A 14,839-nucleotide genomic window follows, 5' to 3' on the forward strand; every position below is an offset into this window, starting at 1 on the left:
GGCAGGTACCACATGTAAAAAGTATTTGGATGTGCACCTGAAGTGCCGCAACCTGCAGGGTTATGGACCCAGAGCTGGAAAGTGGGATGAAGCTGGATCGCCTCTTGTTGGCCGGGGTGGAAGTGATGGGCCAAAAAGCCCTCCTTATGTGCTGCAAACTTTTATCATTCTATAATTCTATGAAAAACGTAAATGTCCAATGTTGGTGTCGAAACCACGACCCTGAGATTGAAAATCTTATATTTCACTGACTGAGCTCGCCAGGCTTCTGCCAAACATACCATTCTCTCACTGATTGCAGACAGTCGCCTGCTGGCTCTGCCCCAGATGTTTAAACTTGCTGTCGAGGAACTGCCAGGATCTTCTTGAATGGTGTACCAGGCTCGAGGGGCCGAATGGCATACTCCGGCCCCTAATTCTTACATGCTTATCATCTTATGAACTTTTCACAGGAGAACAAACTCGCCCCTGAGCATGCATGAGGAGAAAGCTACAGAAAATATTCCCGCCTGGTGAGCTTTCGCGTGTGAGGCGAACGTGTTAACCGCGACACTGCGGAAACATCTCCACTTTCAGCACCAGGTCAGACGGAAATGTTAAGCGAGCAGGTGAACTGCTGAATCCCAGTTTTAAGGAGTTGGTCGTGGTGTCAAACAATGAGTTTCGCTTAATTATTAAAAATAAGAAATGTCAGAAGTTGGATTCAAACCCACACCTCCAGAGAAAACTGCAATCTAATCACAGCACCTTAGACCCGCTCGGCGGTGTGTCTGGCCACCTGCAAGTTGATTTTGAACTTTTGTGTCCTGGCACATGAATTAAATGAGGGCAGCAGGCGTATCTCTGCAAGACACCGAGGAAACAATGAGACAGACCTTGGAACAAGGGTCTGGTTATTGCCAAACAGCAAAGAAAATATTAATTCTGAAAGAACAGTGACCCCGACGTGATTTGAACACGCAACCTTCTGATCTGGAGTCAGACACGCTACCGTTGCGCCACGAGGCCTACACAATGTGCTTGAGATGTTCCTCTATATGAAGCTTTCACAACACAAGGGGCTTTAAAATCCCCGCCCATTCCCACCAGGTGTCAAAGCAGCGCTCACCTGCCAGTCACCGTATGTTTTTTTCTTAAACTTTTGTATTGCGTTCATGGAAAAGCATCATTAATTAACCCCTCACCTTCTTTTGCACAATGAAAGAATTGCTAACTGAGGGACAGTCGATACTTCAATCATTTGTCCTGTGCTTTGGGGAGCGGGCAGGGAAGTGGACCTGAGTCCATGATCACATCGGCCATGATCGTATTAAATGGCGGAGCAGGCTCGAGGGGCGTATGACCGACTCCTGCTCCTATTTGTTTTGTTTTTCTGTTCTTCAGCATGTTAACCCATTTTACACGCTGTATTGCCGATGTCACCAGGAATCTGGGGCAACTTTTGTCAAATTTAACAGCACCGGTTATTCCTTCCGTGCAGAGAAATTAGAATCAGCAGTGAAGATAAAATCCCATGGTGATCGTTTTCAGATTCAACGCAGTAGGATTTCAAATAAAGTGAAAGAATTTTACAGTGAAAAGATTTAGAAGTGTTACTTGTATTTGTATCTTTAATTAAACTTTGTGGCGTCTGACTCCCGTTCATGCCTCTGCTGAATAAGAAAGGAGGGTCTGACGTTGACCAGACTGCACTGCCCCTTATATTTGTGAGCTCATCCTTTATATTCAGTGGTTTCTCGCCCTTTGATGGGCTGCAGTGTAGCGGATATCACGTTGGCCTCACACGCGAAAGGTCCCCGGTGGATCCGTTTTCTCTCACTGAAAGTTATCTATTTATTGGTTAAATAAAGAGCAATTCAGGAATAAGGGAGCCTTTCTACCAGGAGAATAAATAGCAAATAAAAACAGCAAATGCTGGAAGTCTCAGCAGGTCAGGCAGCATTTTCCAGGAGACTAAACTCACCTCCGATTGTTCCCTTATAGCAAGTTTAAACATCATGTTTCTACCCTGAATCAAACCGGGTACTTTTCACGTATAATGCAAATGTGATAACCACTGCACGACAGAAACCTCTGGCACAGCAGCCCCAACAGAGGGGAGCTGACCAGTGAGCTCCCTCTGCGCTGATCGGGAATGTGTTGGCTCACCTTAAACAACTTCTGTCCCACACTGAAAGTTCTCAATCCTTCTCCTCCGCTGCCCTTTACAGAAATGTCACGGATCACCCAGCCACCGTGTTCACTTCCACATCCTCACAGTGGGGCCACAGAGGCTCCTACCGTCTCCCCGCGATCAGCGAACTCGCCCTGTTTACTAAATTAAACCCCAAACACGTGCCTGGCAAAGGGCAGGAGAAGCCAGAAAGTCTGTAAGCTCGGTCTATCGCAGAAAGTATTGGTATTCATGGTGATTACAGCAATTATTAATCGTCTCACAGACCTCAATTATTTTTATGCGATGAATTGATCGCGAATTGAAACCAGGTTAGTGCACCGGATCTTAACCCCTCGACCACCAGGGAACGGTTATGATACATATAGATATATTTATATATATTTATATATGAACCTGAATATCAACGGCTAGCTACCTAGACCTCATGGCGCAACGGTAATGCGTCTATCTTTGAGTGAGAGAAATTGTTCCACAGTGATACCCATTTCATCTTTTGTTCCCTTTAAAACGCTAGAAACTGAGACAGGGGGAATAAATAGAGAAATAAAAGCACAGGGATATAGACAAGAGGAAGAGAGAAGGGGAAAGATACTGTCCCCACCCAGAACTAATGCAGAAACCCCTGTGCTGTGCTCGGGGTGGCCACCCACAGCCTGGATACACTAACGGGAGAACACCAGCGGCAGGTCGGGGCCATAAAAGGAACGGTGAGCGGCCCTGGGAGCTGCTTGGAGGTCCCTGGAGACTACTCCAGGGAGCAGCGCGAGCTGGTGCAGGAGGGCGGCGGCAGCGAAGAGTGACGTCATCAAGGTGCAGGTCTGTGATTGGAGCGTGGGCAGATACAGCAGGACCGGCGAGATCGGGCCAAAGGAGCGGCGAGAGACTGTAGAGGGACGTGATCGGGTCCCAGCGGAAGCATGAGTTTGGGGCCAGGGGCCCAGGGTTAGCACGGGCCAGCCAACACTGCGATATGTGTGTGCATTCGGTCCGTGCAGCAGAGCTGGTCGCCTGTCGTCTTGCTTAACCCTTGCCACTGGACCAAGACCTCGCTCTGTCAAGCCCGTGTGATGGCTGGGGTGCAACGGCCACCACACGTTTAAAAAATCCACGCACAGGCATCTTCCACCCTTTGGGATGTCGTTCGGGTCATTCATTGAAACGCCTGTGAACTCATCCTTTTTCGGCGTGGAAGGAAGTCATCCTCGTTTCGAGGGACCGCCTATGATGATGATGATGATGGATACAGTAACGTCCCAACAGCTCATTGACTGCAGGAGTGGGACCGTGCGGCGCTTCAGAAGACATGTCGAAAAGGCCAAGTCACTGATTCCGTCTCATGTGCTCCTCCGATCAAGAATAGCAACACACACTAAAAATGCTTCAATAATGGTTACATCTTATCTCCACATTTGCTAAGCAGGTGGTTTGTTGGTCGACGGGTATGATTTTTGCTTCGCAGTTGTTACTTGAAATTTGCAGAAAGATCCTGGTTTCAAATCCCAGACCAGTCTTGAGATTGCATTGACATTTTGCAAAGAAGGACTTGGATTTCTGCAGCGTCTGTCAGTAACTCATGACGCCTCAAAGCGCTGTACAGCCGTGAAGTCCCTTTGAAATGTTGCCATATGAGGAAAGATGTGCCCAAATCACCTCACACGCACCTCAACTCTTTGCAAATGAGTTCATAGAATCAAAGAAGTTTACAGCACGCAAGGAGGCCATTTCGGTCCATCGTGTCCACGCCGGCCAACTAGAGGCTCTCCAGCCAAATCGCACTTTCCAGCTCTAGGTCCATAACCCTGCAGGTTACGGCACTTTAGGTGCACATCCAAGCACTTTTTAAATGTGTTGAGGCTTTCTGCCTCTACCACCCTTTCAGGCAGTGAGTTCCAGACCCCCACAACACTCTGCGTGAAGAAATACCCCTCTAAACTTTCGACCAATTACTTTAAATTAATGCCTCCTTGTTGTTGACCCCTCTGCTAAGGGAAATAGGTCCTTTCTATCCACTATATCTCGGACCCTCATCATTTTATACACCTCAATGAGGTCTCCCCTCAGTCTCTGTTCCATGGAAAACAAATCCAGCCTTTCTAATCTGTCCTCATGGATAAGATTCTCCACTCCCGGCAACATCCTCGTAAATCTACTCTGCACCATCTTCAGTGCAATCATGCCCTTCCTGTAATATGGCGACCAGAACTGCACGCAGTACTCCAGCTGTGACATAACCTGCCCCACCGACCCCATCTCTTGTATTCTGTGCCTCGGCTAATAAAGGCAAGCATTCCATATTTCTTCTCAACCACCTTAGCTACCTGGCCTGCTACTTTCAGTGATCTGTGGACATGCACTGCCTGGATTCTGGGGAGGACCCAGCAGATTGGAAAACTGCAAATGTAATGCCCCTATTTAAAAAAGGAGGCAGACAAAAAGCAGGAAACTATAGACCAGTTAGCCGAACATCTGTGGTTGGGCAACTGTTGAAATCCATTATTAAAGAAGCAGTAGCAGGACAGAGAAACATCGAAACATAGAAAATAGATGCAGGAGTCGGCCATTCGGCCCTTCGAGCCTGCACCACCATTCAATAAGATCATGGATGATCATTCAGCTCAGTACCCATTTCCTGCTTTCTCTCCATAACCCCTTGATCCCTTTAGCTATAAGGGCCACATCTAACTCCCTCTTGAATACATCTAACACACTGGCATCAACAACTCTGCGACAGAGTATTCCACAGGTTAACAACTCTCTGAGCGAAGAAGTTTCTCCTCATCTCACCAGGGCCCTGTACAATTGTAGCAAGACTTCCTTACTCTTGTACTGTGGGCTATATATTAGGTACTATGGGCCGAGTGCCCTGTTTTTTTGCTGATTCGATGGTTGCATAAAAAGTTATTAAAATTTGACAGTTGCTCGGCAAACATATTTGTATTTCCTTCAGTGTACTCCTTACTCTTCAAGGGCTAGATTTTCCCCAAGCAGTTTTGTCGGCGCACTGACCTCAAGCGCACCGACTTTGTGCGCTGGAAACGGCGTGGGGAAAAACTCGCCCCATCCTGGCCGCTGTGTACAGTCCCCGGAGTCCTGGCGTGGTGTCGATGGTGAAGTGGGGGGCGGAGCCAAATGCCTGCGCCGAAAACACTGCCGGCACCTTCGCGCATGGGCAGTCGGGAGAGAAAACTTGGCACTCTGCCATTTTTAAACAGTGTCAAACCCGATGAAAAGCACAGCAGCTTCTCAGCTTCTCCGGTCGCTCGGCGTGCTCTCCCCCCGTCCCTCCCCGATAAAACGTACAGCTCCAGCAGCTGCAACTTCTCCGGTCCACAAACTCACACTTCTCCGGTGTGTCTTCCCTCCCCTATCCCAGGGATACAGGGACCCAGTGTAATGGAGCCAAGTTTGCTGATGGTACAAAGATGGGTGGGAAAGTAAATTGTGATGCAGCAAGAAAATCTCAATTCCGGAAGAACAATATGGAAAAGTACAGTAACCCCGACGTGATATAAACACGCAGCCTTCTGATCTGGAGTCAGACACACTACCGTTGCACCACGAGGTCTACAGTGCAGAGTGCCCATGTTTGTATACATGAAGGTTCCTGAAAAACAGTTTCATTTACCCTGCATTGGTGCAATGAAAGGGCTTTAAAATCCCCGGCCACTCCCACCGTGGGTCAGACAGCATCAGAAGCAGTGCCCACCTGTCACTCACTCTCTCACGCCCGCTTTCATCACCTGCTGCCCGCGGACTGCAGCAAATCCAGTTCATCATCATCATAGGCAGTCCCTCGAAGCGAGGATGACTTGCTTCCATGCCAAAAAAGGATGAGTTCACAGGTGTTTCAATGATGGACCTAATATTCCAGGTCCCGAACTGTATGTTGAAGGGTGGAAGATGCCTGTGCGTGGATTTGTTTTAACGTGTGGTGGCCGTTGCACCCCAGCCATCACACGGGCTTGACAGAGCGAGGTCTTGGTCCTGTGGCAAGGGTTTTCCAAGACGACTGGAGACCAGCTCTGCTGCACGGACTCAGTGTGCACACATATCGCAGTGTGGGCTGGCCCGTGCTGCCCCTGGGCCCCTGGCCCTGAACTCACGCCGCCCCTGGGCCCCGCTCACATCGCTCCACAGTCTCTCGCTGCTCCTGCTGTACCTGCCCACGCTCCAATCACCGACCTGGACTTTGATGACATCACTCTTCGCTGCCGTCGCCCTCCTGCACCAGCTCGCGCTGTACCTTGCCGTGGTACACCACCACGCTGCTCCCAGGCCGCCGCTCACCGATCCTTTTATGGCCCCGACCTGCCACTGGTGTTCTCACGCAGGTCGGGGCCTCCACGCTGCTCCCAGCAAATCCAGTTACACGCCGTGTCACCGCACAATTCTCAGCTGTGATTGTAAGCTGACTATATTTAAAGCTATCGCAGAGGCTGCAAGCAGTGTTCCCTGGTAGTCTAGTGGTTAGGATTTGGTGCTCTCACTGCCGTGGTCTACGTTTGATTCCCGGTCAGCGAAAGCATTTTTACAAAGCAAGCTGACAAATATATTTCAAGTCTGTGAGATCCTGAATAATTGTTATCATCATTAATCCACCCACATGTGTAGCACACTGAAGGAAATACATAGAAACATAGAAACATAGAAAATAGGTGCAGGAGCAGGCCATTCAGCCCTTCTAGCCTGCACCGCCATTCAATGAGTTCATGGCTGAACATGAAACTTCAGTACCCCCTTCCTGCTTTCTCGCCATAACCCTTGATCCCCCGAGTAGTAAGGACTTCATCTAACTCCCTTTTGAATATATTTAGTGAATTGGCCTCAACTACTTTCTGTGGTAGAGAATTCCACAGGTTCACCACTCTCTGGGTGAAGAAGTTTCTCCTCATCTCGGTCCTAAATGGCTTACCCCTTATCCTCAGACTGTGACCCCTGGTTCTGGACTTCCCCAACATTGGGAACATTCTTTCTGCATCTAACCTGTCTAAACCCGTCAGAATTTTAAACGTTTCTATGAGGTCCCCTCTCATTCTTCTGAACTCCAGTGAATACAAGCCCAATTGATCCAATCTTTCTTGATAGGTCAGTCCCGCCATCCCGGGAATCAGTCTGGTGAACCTTCGCTGCACTCCCTCAATAGCAAGAATGTCCTTCCTCAAGTTAGGAGACCAAAACTGTACACAATACTCCAGGTGTGGCCTCACCAAGGCCCTGTACAACTGTAGCAACACCTCCCTGCCCCTGTATTCAAATCCCCTCGCTATGAAGGCCAACATGCCATTTGCTTTCTTAACCGCCTGCTGTACCTGCATGCCAACCTTCAATGACTGATGTACCATGACACCCAGGTCTCGTTGCACCTTCCCTTTTCCTAATCTGTCACCATTCAGATAATAGTCTGTCTCTCTGTTTTTACCACCAAAGTGGATAACCTCACATTTATCCACATTATACTTCATCTGCCATGCATTTGCCCACTCACCTAACCTATCCAAGTCACTCTGCAGCCTAATAGCATCCTCCTCGCAGCTCACACTGCCACCCAACTTAGTATCATCCGCAAATTTGGAGATACTGCATTTAATCCCCTCGTCTAAATCATTAATGTACAATGTAAACAGCTGGGGCCCCAGCACAGAACCTTGCGGCACTCCACTAGTCACTGCCTGCCATTCTGAAAAGTACCCGTTTACTCCTACTCTTTGCTTCCTGTCTGACAACCAGTTCTCAATCCACGTCAGCACACTACCCCCAATCCCATGTGCTTTAACTTTGCACATTAATCTCTTGTGTGGGACCTTGTCGAAAGCCTTCTGAAAGTCCAAATATACCACATCAACTGGTTCTCCTTTGTCCACTTTACTGGAAACATCCTCAAAAAATTCCAGAAGATTTGTCAAGCATGATTTCCCTTTCACAAATCCATGCTGACTTGGACCTATCATGTCACCATTTTCCAGATGCACTGCTATGACATCCTTAATAATTGATTCCATCATTTTACCCACTACTGAGGTCAGGCTGACCGGTCTATAATTCCCTGTTTTCTCTCTCCCTCCTTTTTTAAAAAGTGGGGTTACATTGGCTACCCTCCACTCCATAGGAACTGATCCAGAGTCAATGGAATGTTGGAAAATGACTGTCAATGCATCCGCTATTTCCAAGGCCACCTCCTTAAGTACTCTAGGATGCAGGCCATCAGGCCCTGGGGATTTATCTGCCTTCAATCCCATCAATTTCCCCAACACAATTTCCCGACTAATAAAGATTTCCCTCAGTTCCTCTTCCTTACTAGACCCTCTGACCCCTTTTATATCCGGAAGGTTGTTTGTATCCTCCTTAGTGAATACCGAACCAAAGTACTTGTTCAATTGATCCGCCATTTCTTTGTTCCCCGTTATGACTTCCCCTGATTCTGACTGCAGGGGACCTACGTTTGTCTTCACCAACCTTTTTCTCTTTACATACCTATAGAAACTTTTGCAATCCGCCTTAATGTTCCCTGCAAGCTTCTTCTCGTACTCCATTTTCCCTGTCCTAATCAAACCCTTTGTCCTCCTCTGCTGAGTTCTAAATTTCTCCCAGTCCCCAGGTTCGCTGCTATTTCTGGCCAATTTGTATGCCACTTCCTTGGCTTTAATACTATCCCTGATTTCCCTAGATAGCCACGGTTGAGCCACCTTCCCCTTTTTATTTTTACGCCAGACAGGAATGTACAATTGTTGTACTTCATCCATGCGGTCTCTAAATGTCTGCCATTGCCCATCCACAGTCAACCCCCTAAGTATCATTCGCCAATCTATCCTAGCCAAATCTCGCCTCATACCTTCAAAGTTACCCTTCTTTAAGTTCTGGACCATGGTCTCTGAATTTACTGTTTCATTCTCCATCCTAATGCAGAATTCCACCATATTATGGTCACTCTTCCCCAAGGGGCCTCGCACAATGAGATTGCTAATTAATCCTCTCTCATTACACAACACCCAGTCTAAGATGGCCTCCCCCCTAGTTGGTTCCTCAACATATTGGTCTAGAAAACCATCCCTTATGCACTCCAGGAAATCCTCCTCCACCGTATTGCTTCCAGTTTGGCTAGCCCAATCTATGTGCATATTAAAGTCACCCATTATAACTGCTACACCTTTATTGCATGCACCCCTAATTTCCTGTTTGATGCCCTCCCCAACATCCCTATTACTGTTTGGAGGTCTGTACACAACTCCTACTAACGTTTTTTGCCCTTTGGTGTTCTGCAGCTCTACCCATATAGATTCCACATCATCCAAGCTAATGTCTTTCCTAACTATTGCATTAATCTCCTCTTTAACCAGCAATGCTACCCCACCTCCTTTTCCTTTTATTCTATCCTTCCTGAATGTTGAATACCCCTGAATGTTGAGTTCCCAGCCCTGATCATCCTGGAGCCACGTCTCCGTAATCCCAATCGCATCATATTTGTTAACATCTATTTGCACAATTAATTCATCCACCTTATTGCGGATACTCCTTGCATTAAGACACAAAGCCTTCAGGCTTGTTTTATTAACACCCTTTGTCCTTTTAGAATTTTGCTGTACAGTGGCCCTTTTTGTTCTTTGCCTTGGGTTTCTCTGCCCTACACTTTTCCTCATCTCCTTTCTGTCTTTTGCTTTTGGCTCCTTTTTGTTTCCCTCTGTCTCCCTGCATTGGTTCCCATCCCCCTGCCATATTAGTTTAAATCCTCCCCAACAGCACTAGCAAACACTCCCCCGAGGACATTGGTTCCAGTCCTGCCCAGGTGCAGACCGTCCGGTTTGTACTGGTCCCACCTCCCCCAGAACCGGTCCCAATGCCCCAGGAATTTGAAACCCTCCCTGCTGCACCACTGCTCAAGCCACGTATTCATCTGCGCTATCCTGCGATTCCTACTCTGACTATCACGTGGCACTGGTAGCAATCCCGAGATTACTACTTTTGAGGTCCTACTTTTTAATTTAGCTCCTAGCTCCTTAAATTCGTTTCGTAGGACCTCATCCCTTTTTTTGCCTATGTCGTTGGTACCAATGTGCACCACGACAACTGGCTGTTCTCCCTCCCATTTCAGAATGTCCTGCACCCGCTCCGAGACATCCTTGACCCTTGCACCAGGGAGGCAACATACCATCCTGGAGTCTCGGTTGCGGCCGCAGAAACGCCTATCTATTCCCCTCACAATTGAATCCCCTATCACTATCGCTCTCCCACTCTTTTTCTTGCCCTCCTGTGCAGCAGAGCCAGCCACGGTGCCATGAACTTGGCTGCTGCTGCCCTCCCCTGATGAGTCAATCCCCTCAACAGTACCCAAAGCGGTGTATCTGTTTTGCAGGGGGATGACCGCAGGGGACCCCTGCACTACCTTCCTTGCTCTACTCTTCCTGCTGGTCTTCCATTCCCTATCTGGCTGTGGACCCTTTCCCTGCGGTAAGACCAACTCACTACACGTGATACTCACGTCATTCTCAGCATCGTGGATGCTCCAGAGTGAATCCACCTTCAGCTCCAATTCCGTAACGCGGACCGTCAGGAGCTGGAGGCGGATACACTTCCCGCACACATAGTCGTCAGGGACACCGGAAGTGTCCCTGAGTTCCCACATGGTACAGGAGGAGCATAACACCCGACCGAGCTCTCCTGCCATGACTTAACCCTTAGATACACTTAAACTGGTAATAACAATGTTAAAAGTTACTGACCAATATAAGAAGAAAAAGAAAAACTACTCACCAATCACCAGCCAATCACTTACCCCCTAGGCTGTGACGTCACCTTTGTTTTTTTGCCTTCTCCCTGTAGCTGCACCGGTACGCCTCTCACCGACCCCGGACTCGCGCTGCTCCGAGCTCCCGCCTCCTCGACTGACTGCTCGACTCCCGCTGGCCTTTATAGGCCTCTCGCCGACCCCGGACTCGCGCTGCTCCGAGCTCCCGCCTCCTCGACTGACTGCTCCGAGCTCCCGCTGGCCTTTATAGGCCTCTCGCCGACCCCGGACTCGCGCTGCTCCGAGCTCCCGCCTCCTCGACTGACTGCTCCGAGCTCCCGCTGGCCTTTATAGGCCTCTCGCCGACCCCGGACTCGCGCTGCTCCGAGCTCCCGCCTCCTCGACTGACTGCTCCGAGCTCCCGCTGGCCTTTATAGGCCTCTCACCGACCCCGGACTCGCGCTGCTCCGAGCTCCCGCCTCCTCGACTGACTGCTCCGAGCTCCCGCTGGCCTTTATAGGCCTCTCACCGACCCCGGACTCGCGCTGCTCCGAGCTCCCGCCTCCTCAAATATGTTTGCTGAGTGACTGTTGAATTTTTATATTTTTTATACAACCGTAGAATCAGCAGAAAAACAGGATATTCGGCCCATAGCACCTAATATTCGGCCCATAGTACAAGAGTAAGGAAGTCTTGCTACAATTGTACAGGGCCCTGGTGAGACCACACCTGGAGTACTGCGCACAGTTTTGTTCTCCTTTTCTGAGGAAGGATATACTTGCCTGGGAGGTGGTACAACGGAGGTTCACCAGATCGATTCCTGGGATGAGAGCACTCTCCTATGGTGAGAGATTGTGCAGAATATGCCGATACTTGCTGGAGTTTCGAAGAATGAGAGGTGATCTCATTGAAACAGACAATATTCTGAAGGGGATTGACAGATGAATGTTGAGAAGCCCGGCTAGCTCAGTCGGTAGAGCATGATACTCTTAATCTCAGGGTCGTGGGTTCGAGCCCCACGTTGGGTGTTTACTTTTCATTAAACTTTTATGTTGCTTTCGCGGGTAAATATCATTAATGAACCCATGATCTTCTTTTGCACAATGATAAAAATGCGAACTGAGGGAGAGTTGATAATTTAATCAAATATTGAAAGCAGCGCCTCAGACCGCTCGGCCGTCCTTACTGTTCGATGCTCCAGTTACAAGTTATTACTCTGGAAATTTTCAGACCGGGCGCTTGTTCAGTGCTGCTGGAAGGCCCAGTGATCGGGATATCCTCTCCCCCGGGGGTTTTCTGAGCCTGTGCTCGGTGTACGGGGAGCTTTGGCCCGAATCTGAGGTAGCTTGCATCCCAGGGATGGACAATAACGCTCTGAGCTCTGGAACTGGGGAAAAGCGAATAATTAATGAGTTGTTTGCGGGTTTCAAATGCAGCTTAGATCTGCTGGTGTAAACCGATAGTGTTGTTTCACAGAATGAAAGAAATGCTGACAGGGACACTTCAATAAGTGAACTTTAATAATTCATGAAACTTTAATCCTTGATGAAGTTTTATCCCCGATCTGATTTTACACAATCTGCATTTGAGGAGACTGGTTTAAATGTGCATTGCTCATGCAACAATGTATCCAAAACAGCTTTTATTTAATTTTATTGCAGACAAGTTTTTGTTTGAGAAATAATGTTTCTGCGCAGGCTTGAACCGGGAACTTTTCACGTGTGAGGGAAATGTGATCGCCTCCACACGACAGAAATTGCTGCTGAGCTCAGAGAGAAGTGTTCAGGAACAAGCTGAAATGCTCAATCCCTCTATCTGCAAAAAGTGCCTTTCACAAACATTTCTCTGACCAGAACGGCACCAAACAACAATGTCCTCCTTTTAAAGTCATTAAACTCCCCAATTTCTGCGTCTGCAATTTTAAGGACAAGGACTGAAAGCGCTTTGCGATCAGAAAATTGCAGGAAACTCCTGTGGTTAATGACAGGGCTTTTGATGGTTGATTTCTGTACACATCTTGTGTTATGTATTTAACCCATGACAACCTGTACACACCACCACTAGAGGGCCTACCTGTCGGAGTCCCAAGGGATCCCAGTATCCCTTGGGAGCACAGTATGTAAGCAGGCCACCCATGAGGTACCTGTACTCTGGAGTCTTATTAAAGGAGCGAAGGTCACACTTACTCATTATTCACAATACTAATTTCATCCTTTATTATGAGCGTATCAATTGGCGACGAGACAATGAACAACCACGCAAAAATGCAAGGAACAGTTGGTATCCTGGAAGAGTTCTCAGAAGTGGACGATTGCGAAGACTTTGTGGAGATACTTGACCAATACTTCGTGGCCAACGAGCTGGAAGGGGACGAGAACGCTGCCAAATGAAGGGCGATCCTCCTTACCGTCTGTGGGACAGCAACCTGTGGCCTCATGAAGAATCTTCTAGCTCTGGTGACACCAACAACTAAATCCTATGAAGAATGTGTACGCTGGTCTGCGAGCATCTAAATCCTAAAGAACGCGATCTGATGGCGAGCTTTCGGTTCTACACGTGCCAACGGTCGGAGGGCCAGGAAGTGGCGAGCTGTGTCGCCGAATTAAGGCGCCTCGCAGGACATTGCGAATTTGAGGGATTCCCAGAACAAATGCTGAGAGACATTTTCGTGCTTGGCATTGGCCATGAGATAATTCTTCGCAAACTGTTGACTCTCAGAATCTGAGAAAACACATAACGATAGGTCAGACAATTTACACCAGTTCCTTTAAACACAATAACGTAATTTATTTCTCGTGGACTGGATGGAGGACCATGGTGCATGTAAAAAATTGTTATCGTTTTCCATGAACTAAATGTTCATAAAAGTATGGGATTGGGAACTCACTGGATAACAGCACAGCTGGCAATGTTTGCGGAATATATTCGTGCAGCCAAAACGCACAATGACAACCTGGAATTGTGCGGCACCGAATCCTCGGGAAAAAAACAGTTAAAGGCTTCGTCCCTGGGTCGGCTCGAACCACCAACTTTTCAATTAATAGCCGAACGTGCTAACCCATTGCGCCACAGAGACTAACTTAACTGTAAATTGGAACACATCCCAAACCAGGGTGTCAGTCAGTTAAAGCTTCAGATTGCTCCGACTGGGATGGAACTTGTCCACTCTCAGTTGTACTTTTCCCAAATAAAGGGTGGGACATTCATTGTGGATGCGTGGAAGCAGTCTGGATCCGCACACTGCAGACACTTCCATGTCACCGCCAACCAGCTCTCCCACAACCGGTGTGATCTACCTGCCAGCCTTCCGGTGCCTTGTCTGTGACAAAGTATACTGATTGTCCCGAAGCCAGTCGTTGGTTTTAATTACTTTTCAGCTCCTGACTGCAGATATTCCTGTGATTAAACCTGAACAAAAGGATTACAGGGACAGTTGGATTCATCATTTATTTGCTTGGTGAAATTTCAAAGATTGAAAGTGACGTACATCAACCCCAAACCTCGTCACCTACTCGCTAACTGCCACACGCTGCTCCCGTGAGATGGAAGCCCAGTTGCTGTTTCAAGCTTGAATACAGGTACAAGCAGAACTCATTCAAAGAAAGTCCAAGTCCCATAGGCACCTGATTATTTGCACCGAACTCCTTCGCAATGAGTTGAGGTTCGTGTGGGGTGATTTGGGCACATCTTTCCCCACACTACAACACTTCAAACATAACTCAACAACTGTAAAGCGCTTTGGGGCATCATGAGTTCCTGAAAGGTGTTGCAGAAATGCAAGTCCTTCTTTGCAAAAGTTCTATGTAATTTCAAAATTCGCAGCAGAATAATGTGTTCGCCCAATCACGTCTGGGTCACTGTTCTTTCAAAATTTATATTTTCTTTGCTGTTTCGCAATAACCAGACCCTTGCTCCAAGGTCTGTCTCACTGTTTCCCCGGTGTC

General features: G+C 48.1%; 2 non-coding genes across 2 annotated transcripts; one reads left to right on the plus strand and one right to left on the minus strand.

Moving 5' to 3' along the window:
- Positions 1–936: 936 nt before the first annotated feature.
- On the minus strand, positions 937–1,008 carry trnaw-cca (transfer RNA tryptophan (anticodon CCA)). Its single transcript has one exon. It is a non-coding gene; the product is annotated as a tRNA-Trp (tRNA).
- A 10,842-nt stretch (positions 1,009–11,850) lies between these two features.
- On the plus strand, positions 11,851–11,923 carry trnak-cuu (transfer RNA lysine (anticodon CUU)). Its single transcript has one exon. It is a non-coding gene; the product is annotated as a tRNA-Lys (tRNA).
- Positions 11,924–14,839: the final 2,916 nt, after the last annotated feature.

The sequence above is a fragment of the Pristiophorus japonicus genome, unplaced genomic scaffold, assembly GCF_044704955.1.
Source record: "Pristiophorus japonicus isolate sPriJap1 unplaced genomic scaffold, sPriJap1.hap1 HAP1_SCAFFOLD_504, whole genome shotgun sequence".
Taxonomy (NCBI): Eukaryota; Metazoa; Chordata; class Chondrichthyes; family Pristiophoridae; genus Pristiophorus; species Pristiophorus japonicus.